General features: G+C 36.0%; 1 long non-coding RNA gene across 3 annotated transcripts in view; it reads left to right on the top strand.

Annotated features, from left to right (window-relative positions):
- Window positions 1–16598, top strand: part of LOC123797781 (uncharacterized) — a 108485-nt gene that overhangs the window by 65435 nt on the left and 26452 nt on the right. The window lies entirely within an intron of this gene.

Genomic DNA, 16598 nt, shown 5'->3' with positions numbered 1-16598 from the left:
GAAACATATGTCTTTATATGAATTTTCTTCCTGCGGAAACTACTTGGGGTCTAAGTGGGGGACATCTCCCTCTTTCCACGACCTATGTTTTTCCATGAAAATTGGTCAGAGGGATAACTTAAAACTCCGCCAACTATGAAGATTTCCCTTCTCAATAGATCAGTGGGACTCCAAAGCTACCACATTTCACTTCTGGCTGGTGACAGCATATTCTGAAGAGCGTTTTGTAAACCAGGCAGAATTATTTTTTTTCTCCTCTCAATCAGTTGGACATAAAGAATTTCCATAGAGGTTATGGCGTGTGTTGAGGAGTAGTAAATGCACTGGAAGCGTGAGTGAGCTGCTTGCGGATGAAGTGCAGTTGATGATGTCTAAATATATGGTTAGATCAGCCAGCTTAGAAGGCAAGCTGAGGTTATGGGGCCATTCAGTTTTCCAGCGGAAACTATTCAGCCTGTACCAGGGTTCAATAGCAAGCAAAATCCATTTCTATTTCTCAGAAGCAGACTCGGTATTTGATGAAGACATTGCTGTGTTCTAAAATCCTAAGGTCGTTTCTCTTGACTTTATTTACTTAGATTCCATTGATTCAAGGTTTCATTCAACTAACTAAGCAAACATTCCCAGCTATGAGTTAAAACAATGAAGACGAATAACCTGCAAGTGTGATCATATCAATGAGTCTACTTCAATCTAAATTGTCTTGCACCTTCTCTGGGGTAGCGCCTTCAGAATCCATTGCATATATATTTCCAAAGATATGCCAATATAAATAAGCAAAATACTGCAATTCCTCTGGTGTTTAAATTTTTTCCTTTTGAATTTGACTTTGGAATTTGTCCTTTGGGATATAGAGAAATATGTTCCTAGTTCTAATTCTGGAGGCAATAAGACATAAAAGGACAAGCTGAAGGAATTGACACCTCTTGCAAAATTACTACCTTAAGTTGCAACTTTATAAGATGTTTAAGTGAGGAAAGACAAGCTCCATAAGACAGAGAAGGGGCCGCTGCAAAGAAAATTCTGTGAGGTTAACTCTACTCTATTCAGACCCATCTGAATCCTGTAAAATGGGTTCAAATTCCGGGGTTCTCACTATTTCTTACAAGTTTCCTGGTGATGTTGTGAATTCAACTTATGCTGTATTTGAGTAATAGGATCAGGTCTACATCTGATTTTTTGATGCTTGTATTCTGTAGTAGAGAGAGAAAAGAACTATTTTAGAGTAGACAAAGAAACCTCTGCTTTTTATGATCGAGTATTTAGCTGAGATTCTCAAACTTTGAGTTTGACATTTTATTTAAGACTTCCAGCGCAATTAAACACTATTCAAATCTTTCTTACTTTAATTTCAACTCTGAATTTTTATATTCCTCATGCCTTTCACAATGGTCTATAAAAATAAGTACATTATTCACCAAAGCTCTACTTTTAATAAACGTTTCCTTTTAGTTACTAATTTAACTGTTTCACCACAGTATGCCATAGATTATTAATATAGTATCATCGAAAGCTAAATGCATCATCACTAAAAGGAAATCCAATCAGGTAAGATAATAAGTCCTAGATTCACAAGTTCTTAAGTGTATACTAACCTGGTATTGCTCTGATAATAATGGTTCTATCAGTAAAGTTTTTGTAATTTAAAGCAACCTAATCCCCTACTTAGACCCCAAGTAGTTTATGCAGGAAGAAGATTAATATAAAGACATTGATTCATTTACAAAATTTCTGAGAGAATCAGAGTCAGTCTTCGCTAGTGAACCGAAAGAATCACAGCAGCAATTGCACATGTGCTAGCGTAACATACGACATTCTAAAGTGTGCGTCATTGTTATAGCTGTCCTTTCTTCAGCACCTGTAATATTTTACCAAGTCTAGAATAAATTTCCCTCATCATGCTTGGTAGAATATTCAGTAACTTTACATGTTGTCATCGCCCTGTGTTGCTTACTTCTGCTTCTGAATCTCGTGGGGGGTGCTGCTTATTAGTGGGTCCAGATCATCCACAGGATCCAAGTTACAAAGGTGTCTGGAAAAGATAATTTTCACCCTTTTTGTGGTCTCTGTATTATAGAAAGGCAAGCTCAAAAGGGGTTCAAACAGGTTGTGACTGAGTCAACTGTTAAAATTTAACACAGCTGGAAAAAGTCTTTTCAAGCAGAAGGCTTGGAGGTGAAAGAAAGTGCACGCTATTCAAAAGTAACATGGCTAAATGGTTGAGGAAATGTTTATATCCTCAGAAATTTACAATGCATACTGATTACTCTCTAAAAGTCTTCACTTTGACAATCTTTTGGTCCAGGATTTTTCAAATTTATTTATCCTAATTAAACTTGTTTTGCATAATACCTATTAACACGTCACCCAATAGCGTCTGTGGGATACGTTTTAGGAAACTTAATGCTAGATTGAAAGTATCAGAGGAATGGTGATGGACAGAGATGAGGCTGGAGACACTTGTTTGTCTTGTTAAGGGAATTGGAACTTTATACCAATAGAGGGAGAATCACTGAAGAGTTGTGAGCAGCTCATGGTACAATGAAATTTAATTTATGTCATGTGCACCTGTGTCAAGCAGGTAGGCCAGTTAATCAGTTGTTTCATTAGTCTAGATGAGAAATTAGGAGATTGAAATATTAAGTGTTAATATCAGTCAAAAGTTCTGAGATATTATAAAAACAAAAAAAAGTTTAAAGTGCCCAACTGAAGCTAGTGTGAGGCTGAAAGGTAGGTTGCATGCCACTGTCTCTCACTTGTCCCTATTCCCCGGCCTGTCTCTTGAGAAAGTTCCAATTTAACCCTTGATCACATCAGAAACAAGGGAAAGGTGAATATTCCCACGAGTGCTAAGGAATAGCAGAAACCATAGAATAGATCTATGTTAAGAACTTAGGCTCCAAGGGCCAAAACCAGAGAAGCAAAGTCAAAAGCAGTCAGAGACTAGGGAGAGACTAAGAGACATCAACACTGAAATGGCTATAAGAGTATCCCTACGTGATAGCATTGTTATAAATTATAATTTTATTTTAATTATATTTGAAACTTGGCCTTTTGGTGTGTGAGTACATTGGGCTAAGTAAAAAATGTAGAATTTATGCATTACCATGAAATGAGAGGGTCAAGAGAGACAAAGAAGCTGAAACAAAATTAGTGTTACAAACACTTAACAAGCCAGTGTTGGTTTGGACGGGGGAAAAAGCAGAATGGATAATAATATCTGATCATATCTTATCTAGTACAATAAAGCACTTCAAATAATTTGCAATATGCCCGTATTTTAATCTTCTTATTATTAGAGATTGCTCAGAGATTATTATAATTTTAGTTTCAAGATTTGTTGTTATTATTATGAAAGTTATCTAGTTGTCAGTGGAATTAGTACCAACGATCCAAAACTTCAATATATATTGCTGAACTAACAGAAGTGAGGAGCTTATATATTTCTATGCTAGTTTGATAATGCTTTTTTTAAGATTTAGCTCCCAGCAGGGAAAACATTTTAATTTGGCAGGAAAAAGTGATATTGAACATCTAGCTCATAGTTGGATATTTTTCCCCTTGAAATTTGATAGATTTAAAATGAATAAATAAAATGTGAAACCCTCAAGTCAATGTTTTATACATAACTTGGGGAAAATGTGTTGAATTCTACTAAATAATTGATGACAACTAAAACATCTATTAGCAACATATAATTTGTATTTCTGACTGTACTCTTATATTATCACATCCTGGTGCTTTTACTTAAATCTTTTGAAATAAGCCCTAGAGTTAACCACTTAATTTAGTTATAGAATTCTCTATGGAAATTTACATTCATGGTCTAAACAAGGTGACACATTATGTATACATATTTTAACTTCTTAAATGTAAAAATTACTTTGGTGCATTTTTGGTGGGTAAGGGAGTGGTCCATCACAAATTAAAACACCCTAACCATTTCTATAGCAAATACTTGGGCACATTTGTCCTTAGAGACTAACAAATAAAACAGAATCTTCTAAGAAAAGACACACTTTTAGAAGATCCTCTAGTCAAATTATATAGTTAGAGTACACACACAGGTTAACAACAGACCTCTCTGCATATCTGAAACATTACTAGAAAAATTTTATTGGAACCATGTAAGGTTCACTGCAGTGTCTGGAGTGACAGTGTGGCTTTTTAATCAATACTAACTTGTCCACTAATGTAAAGAATCAAAATATATCCAGATGTGTTTTAAATTTTGTTCCCCAGACTGAGTCAGAAAATAATCTTTACATGCAAAGTAAAAATTGTCAGCTGATTATTAATTATCAAGCCTTCTTGGGAAAATCATAGTTTTAGAGATGTCTGTATCAAACGGCTTCCAAAACGTATAGATTTCTGATCTTATTTGCATTAGAGGAATGGATTATAGAATGGAAATATATTTGGATGTAAAATTGAACATAATGTTCTATAACAATTTAAACATAATATTTCCCTTGAAGTGCAGACTCAAATGTGCAATTATTTGGCATCTCTGCTTTGAAATCAAATGTAACTTTTAAAAAAGATTTTATTAATTTATTTGAGAGAGAGTGTGTGTGAGAGAGAGTATGAGTGGGGTGAGGGGCAGAGGGAGAAGCAGACTCTCTGCTGAGCAGGGAGCCTGACGCAGGCTCGATAACAGGGCTTCATCCCTCAGGAGCCGAAGGTAGATGCTTAACCTACTGAGCCACCCAGATGCCCCCAATAGAAATGTTTTAAAAATGACAAAAAACTCAGTTCCTGGGAGTCCCCATTTAAGTTACTTTTCTCACAATTTTGCTATCATAGTAAATGGACACTTCATGTTTCATATGGCTCAACAAAATCTCAGAGTTGTCCTTAATGATTCTTTTCCTTTCAGAATCTACATCAGACCCATCAGGAAATATTATCAGATTTATTTTCAAATATTATCAGATTTATTTTCAAAACTAGTATGTCTACTTTTCCTGCGTCTAATTCCATCTGTCTCCTTAATTTATTTCTAAAGTCTCATAACTGTTTTCCTGACATCTGCCTTTGGTTCCTTTGGTCGATTCTCAACAGAATGGCTGTAAGCTTTCCTTCTGACTGCAACAGTGTAACTTGTATCATATAACTATTTAGATGAGATAACTATTAAAGTTAGGTAAAGTATTTTTAAAAACAGCTTTTTGATTATATTGAGAGTAAGAAGAAAAGAGAGCATGATCCTAGAGAGAAAGGGGGTGTATTGAAGAGAAAATTAGGAAAACAATCCCATTTACAAAGCACTCAAAAGAATAAAATACCTAGGAAAAAATTCAGCTAAGAAGGTTGACATAGAAGGAATTTTTGCAGCCCCCATTCAAATGTTAAACACCGATTTCCAATGTGATGCTATTAGGAGGTCATCCTTTAGAAGCTGATTAGGTCATGATAGTAGAGACCTCATGAATGGGATTGTGTCTTTATAAAACCTGTGATGGTGTTTTGATGTTCCCTATCTTAGGTCGACACTCTATTTTTTTTCTCTACTTTTCATCCTTTTTATGCTTTCCTCACTGATCACCACCCTTTTAGTTTACATATTCTTTTGTTTAATATATTAGCATATGCAGTCTTTATAACATACATACTTGTTGACTTAAGAACCACTGTGTTTTTAACTTGGAGTTTCTCTATCTTTTGTTTTGGTTTTATAGCTTTACTCTAAAAGAGTAATTTAATTTCCCTTACTTCCCAAGATTAAATTAGCTTTCAGACATTCCTTAAAGAAGTTATTTCTAACAATTTTAAGTTTGCCTTTTTAATTCCTGAATAAGAATAGTAGCCACCATTTCTTTAAGCTCTCTTGAACAAAACCCAGTGTACTTTCTATGTCCTTCAAGTCTACTCTATCTATCTATCTATCTATCTATCTATCTATCTATCTATCTAATACAGATATATATGCATATATATATATATATGCATACACACACACACACTATCACACATATATCACCTAGTTACCCATCATTTCTCCAATCTCATTCCAATCCTTTTGTAATGAGTATACTGCTTGCTGTACCAAAACTGCCATTCTCATCATTCTCTAAACTCATTTACTATTTATCTACGTATCACTTCATTTCCATTGTTTCATCTCCCTGCCATGCTTTCTTGTCTAAAAATCTACATAGTTTGTCCCCTCGCTTTTCTGGGTCTCGAACAGATGTCATTCTATCACAGAGGACTTCTCTGATTACCTCCATCATTGTGGATACCCTTTATTCTACTTTATTTCTTGGCTTATGCTTATCATCAACTGACGACTTATGATTTTTTATTTAAGAATCATGAAAGGAGAACCTCTATTTGATTCACATTTATATCCCCAGCAAGTAGAAAAATTCTGGCACAAAACTGGTTTCAGTAAATATTTGTAAAATGAATGAATAAATGTATGTCAGACACTATATGAAATCTTGTCTGTTCTATTTTTTATTAAATCATATGTTAACTAATTTTATAGATGAGGAATTAGAAGCTCAAAAAGGTTAAAATAATTTGGTATTTCAAAGTTCGAAAAATTACTTAAACTTTGTTAACCTGCTAGCAGTAATCAGCCATGATGTTCAAAGCCTGTCTTCCCTAACATATGTCACTCTTGATGAGCTTTAAAAAATACAAGGAAGTGAGGGAAGATGAAGGGGAATATTGAAACAAAATATATAATTCAGGGAAAGCTGACCCAGATGAAACTCTCAGGGTTCTCAGGGTGAAGGTAGGATTGAAAGTAGAAAATAGAGATTCTGGACTGAAAGTAATTTAGAGAAGTGGTATCACATAGTAGCAGCCAAGAAGACTGGGGAAAAAATGTGAGGATGGGAAAGAAAAAAAAGAAAGCATACTTTCCTGTTAGAATTTGCCTCTGTAGCTGGCGAATATATTTAAATTCTCAAGACTACAAGGGGGATGAAACATATTGTCCTGATCATCTTAGAACATTGTGATGAATGAGATAATGAATGTGAGAGTGCTTTGAAACTGTAGGGGAGAAACAGTAATTTCCCCTTTATCCTTCTTGGTGCTTGGCTGAGACTCTGCCTCCACCCCCGTATTTAAAGACAGATTAACAGGAGAAAAACAAACAGAAGTTTAATAACGTGTATACCTTCTATATACATGGGAGATACCCAAGAAAACTCAGTAACTCCCCAAAATGTCCCAAGCCATTGCCTAAAATACCATCTCCAGCTAAAGATAAAAAAAAGATGTTGGGGGGAGCAATTATGCGAGGTTATCAGGCAAAGCACTATAAACAAGGGCAAGGCTCTTACGCAGACTTAAGAGTTTTTGGAGATTTGGTCATCTCTTCCTGGTACAGAGAGGGAGACACCTTTACAAATGGAGATTTCCCTTATCAATGTGTATCTTCAAAAAGCTTAACTCCTACTCAGCTTCCAGAGCTTTCCCTATGTCTGTTGGCTCTTAAAAATAATCAGTCTAAAATAATCCTTACACCAAGATATCGTATTTTGGGGTGACAAATTCTGCTTCCCTTCAACACCATAAAGCCTATTCAGTTATAAGGAATTTGTATTCAATAGACGTCAATTTTCTTACACTCTGAGTAGAGGCTTTCATGTCTCAGCTTCCCTGTAATTATTATTTATTTTTTAAAAATCATATTTTCCACAATCTTGTCTTTCAGATTAAAATGAATTCCAAATGTTGTGCAGCATAGATCCCATATGGCCTTTCTCAGAATATTAGATTGCTTATCTTCCACATTTCAAGTCACACAAACTAAATCCTCTTGTGGAAATGTCAGGGGATTAAAAGAGGAAAAAGAATTTTAAAAGAATACTTTATAAATGTCATTTTTTTTGAGATTTTCAAGGAATTTTCACAGGTAAACATATCTATTCCATTATCATGCCAATCCAATAAGAGACATCTTTGAATAATAAGACAAAAATACCTGTATATGGAACTTGGGGATTTCTATTTGGTGGAAGTCACAACTACTTATGAAGCTTTTGTAGAAGGATTATTAGTAACTTATAGAAAGACCCATTTTTTTGTGTTTTGATCTTTGTAATATAAAGGAAGTTCTCAGGCTTACTGTCCCAAATGTTAACTTTTGGACTTGATAAACAACTTGATCAAGATTAGTTCTACTAGGACACCTGGGTGGCTCAGTCGGTTAAGCATCTGCCTTCAGCTCAGGTCAGCTCAGGTCATGATCCCAGGGTCCCCACCTCAGGCTTCTTGCTCAGCAGGGAGCCTGCTTTTCCCTCTGCCTGCTGCTCCCCCTGATCTCTCTCTCTCTCTCTGACAAATAAATAAATAAAATCTTAAAAACAAACAAAAAAAAGATTTGTTTTTTTTGTATGTTAATATTTGGATGAGTATTTTTCTTCTCTTTTACGTATCTCACTATCACAATTGAATCAACTGAAACTACTAACTTTCAGTGCATGATATTTATAATTTAGCACTTATAATGCTACAAAAATGTGTATATTTCAGGAGTTGATTATTCCAGGAGATTATATATTATACTCTTAAATTTGAAAACATATTAAATGACTTGAAATAAAGGCTATATAGTCTTTCTATAATTTCTTTCTAAAATCATAATAGTGTTTCCAAATAATTTCTACTGTGGAATTGGAAACCAGTGGTGCTTATTAACACCTAGCCGTTTAGCGGTGGTGAAAAGCTGTATTATGAAAGCAGATGAGCAAGCTCCCTAGGAACACTAAGGGATAGCAACAGAAAAACATGCCTGGGGTATCTGAGCAAATATGTAATTAAAACAAACAAACAAAAACAGAACTACAAAATATTGCAGTTTAAGACCTAAGAAGTATGTACTGTGGGAAATGCTCTAATGGCCTTCTGGCCATGTGTTAATTTTGTCTTTATGTCTGAGTTCATCATTAATTATGTCTGTAATAAATTAAAACTGTCTTCTTTCCTGACTGAAAGGGAAAAGGGTGTGAGTGGACCTCCTTCCTAAGAAAATGGGATGGTATATATAAATGGGAAAATAAGGGAGAGAGAAATGATAATGTAAAGAAGGCAATAAAAAATGAAAGAATATTAACCAGGGGGGAACAACAAGGAAAAAAATATTGGAATTACTTTATAAAGATGGTATTATTTCAAAGAGGGTGAATTCTGATATTCTGAAAATTAATAAAGATTCCGTATATTTGACAAGTTAATTCTGCAGTGTGGTGAATATCACAAACATTTCTAAAGAGGATAGTATACTCTGTGCCTCTATCCATCTCACTCATTGATTTCACTCAGTTGAGCTGATTGAAACAGGAAAGAGTAATTCTTCAAGTCAAACCTTACTAGGAAACTAAAAGGAGGCCCAGATTGGTTCTGCATTCTTAAAACTGAATACATAAATTTGGCATAATAATGAGGAACACAGGAATGATTCAGTTGCTACTATAGTAAACAGGATCTACTCTCTGAACCATGCACGACTCAACATCACAAAATAATTGGCTTCAATTATAGGGACATAGGGTATTTCATAACATTTGGTGTGAAGTTTGTTAATGTGTGAATGTCTTGTTGATCATGTGGTTTTAAAAGTGATAAATAGCAAACGTCCCCACAGCAAATAGCGACTGTCCCCACAGCAAGATGACTGGAACTGGAGCAGGTGAAGTACGACAGAGTACACATGAAACGATGAAAACGGGGACGGTAAAAAGCAGCTGAGAGGAGGTGTGAATGGAGGACCCCTAATCTCTGGGGGTGCTGGGCAGTTGAGGCTAGGTAGCATCAATGCCTCCTAACTCAAATGACCTCGCACCTGCTCGTAGAGCTGTGCTCCCTTTGCCTCTTTCATATCTGAGTGAAAGACCTCCCTTTTTTTCTTCAAGGGCAATTTCACCCCCAGAATGTGAGTATATACCATCTTACTGTTTCTAGTATTTCACCATGCTTACGCCATTTTCTTGTTATCCAGAATCATTTCCCTCAGCATGTTCAAATTTCTGCCGGTATTAAAAAAAGGAAAAAAAAAAAAAAAAAGAAAAAAAACATTCAAACAAATTAACCTCTTTCTAATTAGTATTCCATTTGTCTACTTCCATTTATAGCCAAGATTCTTTCTCTACTATTAAGTTTTACAATTTAGCTTCTTTACCCACCCCTCCACCGAGAGTGCTATGGCAAGCTATTGGTCATAAATTACCTTCTACTTTGTGAAAATGAATCATTTTTAATCCTTATTTTATTTGATCTTTCTGCAGGGTTTGCCAGATGATTCCCTCTAAGGAGTCTTTCCTTGAGTGTTTAAGGGTTCCTGGACCCAGTTCTAATGTAAGGAGGGCACCCCCTACCCCACAACATTAAGAAATTCTCAGACACCAGTAGGGTGTCCAAGAATCCAACCCAACTCTGACATTATCTACCCAAAGATAGCATCGGATTCCATAGGTTAAGTATTCCGTCTTACAAGACTGTCCCCCACCCCCAACCTCCACACACATTTCAGTGGCCTGTCGCAAGCCCCAGGCTATTACTTGTGCTTCTGACCCACCCACTACAGATTGGAGGATCCAATGAACTCTTCCTTAGGTTCTTTCGATTTGCTCCAGTGGCTCACAGAACTCAGGAAAACACCTATGTTTACAAGTGTATTGAAGAATATGATAAAGGATATAATCAACAGACAGATGGAAGAGATGTGTAAGGAAAGGTAAGGGGAATGGGAATGGATCTTCCATGCCATCTCCAGGAGTGTCACTCTCCCAAATCTCTATGGGTTCACCAACCTGGAAGCTCTCCAAACCTAGTCCCTTTGTATTTTTATGGAAGCTTCATTACTAAGTCATTGACCATTGGCTGATTCAGCATTCAGCCCTGGAGATCTTGGGGTGGGACTGAAAGTTCCATTCCTGTACTCGCAGGGTTGGTTCTCCTAGGCAACCAGCTTCCCCAATCCTTAGGCTACCTAAGGGCTTTCCGAAAGTTGCCTCATTAACATAACAAAAGATCCTTATCACAGGAAATATAAGGGTTTTAGGAGCTGTGACCCAGAAACCATGGATGAAGACAAAACACCTATGAGAAATACATATTTGGTCATTTAAATGACCAAATATATATTTCTTATAAATTACAATATCTCACTGGGGTTCCCATGACAATGATTTTTAAATTCTACCTTCCTCATTGCTTTTTCCTCAGACCTTGACATGGTCTTCTCTTTCTCTAAAAATTCTCTAATGGGTTGCGTCTTGGGAAATAATCTCACTTTCCACTTTCTTCTTTGGGATTTTCATTCATTTCCATGAATCCTGGTCAATGATACCCACTTTCCTATCTATTTTGAAAACTTCAGACCTATTTGTCTGACCTTGTCCAGAATAGCCATAATATGAAATAAATAAGTTAAAGAATAAATTATTAAGTAAGGTTATTTTCATGCCTTCACTAATAATTTTTTTGCATATTCTTGGACTTGACCTAATAAAAATATGAAACATTCTTCTATTTATAGTCATTTCACATATGGAATGGATGTTATTTAAATAAATTTCTCATCAGTGATTCTCGTAAATGCAGAGAGGTACGTTCTTGAAATGATCAGCCCTTGCTCTAGTGCAATGGAAGCTGGATGAATTCTATGCAAGTATCAACCCAAATGTGTAAGTTTGTTGTCCATTGACAGCCCACATGAGATACTGCATTTCATTTTATGTTGTTATTTTAAATGAAAACTCCTGGGGCGCCTGGGTGGCACAGCGGTTAAGCGCCTGCCTTCAGCTCAGGGCGTGATCCCGGCGTTATGGGATCGAGCCCCACATCAGGCTCCTCCGCTAGGAGCCTGCTTCTTCCTCTCCCACTCCCCCTGCTTGTGTTCCCTCTCTCGCTGGCTGTCTCTATCTCTGTCAAATAAATAAATAAATAAAATCTTTAAAAAAATAAAAAAATAAAAAAAAATAAATGAAAACTCCTGCCGTGAAATCTACGAGTTTCAACAGGGAATCACTGGCCTCCTCTATTCTTTTCCTCACCACGATTGCGTTTGGGGATTGGAGAAATATAGCTTGTTTTCTTTTTTCATACAGCACATTAAATAGAACCAGTTGCAGGACTGATACAATGCTCAAAGCTACAGGAAATTGAAACTTATAAACTTCTAAATATACACTTTGTAGCAGGTTAGTTTCCTACCTTTAACATTGAATTAGAGTATAATTTCACATATTGCTTTTTCCTTTCTTTCTTTTTCAAATTATAAAAACTGAATTTTCTCCCTCCAGTCTGTTTTTTTTTTTCTTTCTTTCTTCCTAGGTGGCTCTGTTGAGAGACATCAAACTAGAAAACATCAAAAATGGCACGGGAACTAAGCTGCTGTCACTAGAGAACTGCTTTTTTGTGATTCTGATGCAGAGAAAGAGCTGAACTTTTGGAATTTAAGTTCAGTTTAGCTTTACATAGCAATATATATATATATATATATATATATATATATATATATATATATATTTCTAATTTGTGTGACATCTCCAAATAAATGCTGGGAAAATTGACTTTCCAAGGGGAATCTGAAGTGTCCAGTGAACTTTGGCCATGGAGTTTCAAACAAAGGAGTATAACAAATTCTGATTTGTTTGTTTTGATTTATCAAAGAGCTTTAACCTGAGATAAAACAGGACTGAATTTTTAAACTCTTTTTGAATTATTCAGGTCCCAGAAAACATGAGAACTGTCTTTTAATCATCTTGTTTAGAGATTCCATTGACCGAATGGATACTCCACTTCATTTCTGACAGTAAAGAATGAGAAATAATTTAGTTTCACTAACTCTTGATGAGTGAAAGCTCTTATGAGCTTACATAAGTTATTTGACAGAATGAAATATAAATTGTTAAATTACAAAATTCAAAGTTTTTGGAATTCGTTTTTGGAAGAACCAACACTGAAAAATCTTGTGCTGCTGTCAGGGTTCAATTTTGTCAGCCTAGTGTGCAAAATAAATAGTAAAGCTCAGGGTTACAGCTTTTCTGCTTATATATGTGTTGACAGATTGTGCTTATCAAAGTCTAGAGGTTCAAGGAAGGTGGCACAGCAATCATCACTGGTTCAGCCATGGCTGTCTTCCCCACTACAGTGGTTTTAACAAAAATGCAAATTGACCTCAAGCTGCCCTTGAAAGTTGTGAGCTGAGATATGGCGAGCGTTCACCACTAGACTTCAGACACAAACATGCAAAACCGATATAATTGGTTACTCAGTGAAACTTAAAAATGAATGCTTTTACTAATTTAATAGACGGAGTGAGTTTACATACTGAATGCATTTACTATTCAAAATGCTTTACCTAGAAAGAGGTTGCAAATACTAAGCAAGGAGATAGAAAAAAAATTTTTTTTTTTAGTATGTGAGGCTAAGGTGATGTGATTTCTTTGAACATAACTTGAAGATCAGTATTAGTACAAAGCTATTTATTTAAGGTAGATGAAAGAAAAGAATAATCTTCACCTTAAAATACTTGCTTTAGCAGACTGTATTTTCAATTTATCTGAGACAACTGTACATTTTGCTGAGCTAACATGAATAACAAAGAAAATCGTCAATGCTCAAATATATTGTCAGTTTCCATGGAGACCAAAGAAATCATAACCCTTGAGTTCAAACAATTTGAGAAAGGCTAAATACCACACCACATGGAAGGTGAGTAGTGAATGGGATGAAATTGAATAAGTCATGGAAACACAGTTACATATGCCAGGCTTAATATGCATAAACTGAATTCTTTACTTTCCTTAAATTCCCCTAAATACCTAAAGTTGTGATATGTAATGACACGGGTAGTGCACATTCTGACCCAAGTCAGAACACTTGGATTAGGACTGACTCTCCCTTAACAGCTGCTTGACTTAGACTAAGTGTATACTTCAGTTATTAATTCCTTTCAAGAAGCTTAAAAGACGGATAATAATCAGAATTCAGATGAGCAGCTGAAGGGTCAACAGTCTAAATTCAGCTGATATTTTACCCACTTGCTTACATTCTTTTTTGCTCTCAGGACGGTGCCTTTTCAACTTGCTAATATTATGATTTTCCTTATCTTCAGTCATTGGCAATCTGCATCTTTCTGTCTCAGTATCTAATTCTACTTTTGTGGGGTGGAATGTAGTGGTGTGTTAGGGTTCTCCACTCTTCCTCTTGTGCTGTCGATGAGATTTATGTATACAAGAATCTTAAAAGAACAGTATTTTGAAAACTGATACCAGAACTATGTATGATAGAACTATTAACGAGGAAACTATCATTGTTTGGAAAAATTTTTATTATAAGTTGCTTGAGTGGAAAGTTAGGCCCCAGAGTAAAGGTATCTGAAGGGACAAAACTGAAAGGAGAGAGAGGGAGAGAGGCATGAGAAAAAGGAATTTGATTTTTCATTTGAAATGGAAAAAGTAATTATAACTAGAGGAGAATTCAAAAGGGGGAGAGAAGATAGTAGGTGGTGCAAGGAAGTTCCTTGGAGGTTCAAGAGCCACAACAAACTTCTAATAAAAGAGTAATGTCTCCTGTTCATTTCATTTGAAGTTGGCTACATTTCTGTAATAAAATTCCTATCTAAATCATCCCACCTTGAACTTTAGTAAAATCTGCTATACTTCAGTATACTCCCAAATGCTGTGTGTGTGTGTATGGGAGAGAGGGGCTGTCTTGTTACTCATTCTTTTTAGGTTTCTGGACTTAATTCCAATGTTGGAGGTAGGGGGACACCAAGCTGGTATCTGGAAATTCAACTCAATTCTGACACTATCTACCCAGAGATAACGTCAGATTCCACACGTTAAGGGTTCAGTCCTACTAGCCTGCCCCCTCACCCACTTCAGGTGCCATTCTCAAGCCCAGATTTGTTACCTGTACTTCTGACCTACTGGTAGTAAATTAGAGGTTCCCACTACCTCCTCGGAGGGTTTGATTAATTTGCTAAAGCAGCTCACAGAACTCAGGAAAACTGTTTATTCACTAGATTACCAGTTTATTGTAAAAAGATAAAACTCTGGAACAGCCCATGAGATGCAGAAGGCAAGATATGGGGAAAGGGTGTGGAGCCTCCATGCCTCCCCAGGTATGCTACTCTCTCAGCACCTCCCTGTGTTCACCAATCCAGAAGCTCTCCAAACCCAGTTCTTTTGGGTTTTTATGGAGCCTTCATTACATAGGCATGACTGATTAAATCATTGCCCACTGGCAAGTGATTCAACCTCCAGCTCCTTTCCCCTCCCCAGAAGTCAGTGGGATGAGACTAAAAGTTCCAATCCTCTAAACACATGGTTGATTCCTCTGGCAAATCACCTCATTAACCTAACAAAAGTCACCTTTATGGTCTTTATCACTTAGGAAATTCCAAGGATTTGGGGAGCTGCAAGACAGGAACTATGGGTAAAGACCAAACGTATATGAGAAATATATTTTGGTAATCTAAATAATAAAACACATATTTCTTATAAATCACAATATTGCACTAGTAAAGAATTTCTTTATTTGCAAGTATTTATTGTCTCCTCTCTGCCAGGCATTGTACTGGGAGCTGGAGGCACTGTCATTTTAGGAAGAGGTATGATAACAATAAAATGGAGTAAACAGTGGTAAGAGGGTTATTTAAAATGGTGTTGGGAGGACATTGAGAAAGTGGGGCTTATGCACATCTTCTGTCTTAATTTCTCTGAATTTTTGCTGAACTCAACTAAAAGCCAAGACATCTATCTGCTGCATGTTAAAATGGACATAAATGGACTTTCTGCCATTTAGCTAGCAAACAATCAGAATTATATTGATGCAACTGTTGGCTATACCAGCCCTAATCACATTCCCTCCAAAACTACTTATGTAAATTCCCTCTTTCCTCTTTAAAAACTCTAACCTCTATTGTCTTTCCAGAGCATGCTTTCGATTTCAGTCAAATCTGTGTCACTGGATTACAATCTCTAAACCCCAGATAATGCACATATTTTATTTTGCAGCTTGCAATGTTATCTTTCATTGGTTGACAGGTATGTAGGATTTTATTAGCCAATTGGGCAAGCATTTAAGGTACCCATAAGAGGTGGTATAATTAAGATATATATGGGTCCTATAGAAGTGGGGGGGGGTGCACATCACACAACTGAGTAAAGGATAAGGTTTTAGCACACTATTAAAGGATGGCTTTCTATCTCTTTATCTATAAAATAGGGAATGTAGTAACTGCCCTAAACACTTCACAATAATGTTCTATGGATCAAATGTAATGATAAAAGCACTATACAGATATACTAGTCCAATTTTTCGGAAATTGACTGTTATGTTAGATTTAATCCACTTCCATTACGGCATGGTACTAATAACTCACAGTGATTATGGAGAGTAGTCAATTTGATTATTGTTACAAGTCTTGTTCCAATATTTTAACACAAGTTGACTTAACCTTTTGCACTCTTCTTTCTGTCCTTCCCTTTCATCTTGCGGCTGTATGACCAATATCTTAGAAGGCACGTTGAAGGATTTTAAATGTATATACTAAAATAAGTCACTTGTTTTCTGTTAACATAAATCACTTGCTTTTGGAATTTTAACTGATTGTTGGAGGTGAC

The sequence above is a fragment of the Ursus americanus genome, chromosome 9 (genome assembly GCF_024610735.1).
Source record: "Ursus americanus isolate L20-20 chromosome 9, mUrsAme1.1.p, whole genome shotgun sequence".
NCBI lineage: Eukaryota > Metazoa > Chordata > Mammalia > Carnivora > Ursidae > Ursus > Ursus americanus.
Note: the sequence above shows the minus strand (reverse complement) of the source record. Positions and strands in the feature narration are given on the sequence as shown.